The following is a 724-nucleotide window of genomic DNA, read 5'->3' on the forward strand; positions in this document are numbered from 1 at the left end:
GAAAAAAAAAAAAAAAAAAAAAAAAAAAAAAAAAAGTACCTTTTGAGTCATCAGTTCTTCTTGTGGACTTCAACATAATCCAAGTTGTCATGGCACTTATACTTGGATTACTACCTTAGCTTCCTAATTGGTCCTCTAACATTTTTTACAACCTGTGTAGTAATAATTTTTGTCATGTCTTTCCTAATGCTCATAAACAGTATAAGCCCAAACATCTCCACCTAGTTTTTGAGGCTTACATAATCTAGACCCACCATACTGTGTAAATTTTATTCCCAACATGAACCCTTCTGTAAAGGTAGAATTTATAATTAAAAGGAAAGTAGGGCATAAAAACTGGAAAACTCTCAGCCTCACCATGTAAAGAGTAAAAAAATGTCTTCAGGAGAGAAAACCAAGGGTATAGTCCAGTGACTGTCTGCTGAGGAGATTCGTACAGAGAGAAGGGCTCATCAAGAGAATAGAAGGAAAAAAGAGAGAGAATGGGAGAAATACCTTGAAGGCATTTCAGTGATCTTCCAGGCTGTCCCTCCCATCACAGACCCAGAGGCCTAGGAAGAGAAAGTGGTTTCAGATAGCAGGCCCAGGGCACCCCCCAGGTCCCCTTCGAGATATTACCCCATCTTCAGCTGCCCCAGCCATGACTAAATTGGCACCAGGTGCTGCTGGACCTGGCTGGTAAGGGGATCTGAACCATGGACTTGTGTTATAAGTCCATGCTCTA

The sequence above is a fragment of the Galeopterus variegatus genome, unplaced genomic scaffold (assembly GCF_000696425.1).
Source record: "Galeopterus variegatus unplaced genomic scaffold, G_variegatus-3.0.2 Scaffold202, whole genome shotgun sequence".
Lineage (NCBI taxonomy): Eukaryota > Metazoa > Chordata > Mammalia > Dermoptera > Cynocephalidae > Galeopterus > Galeopterus variegatus.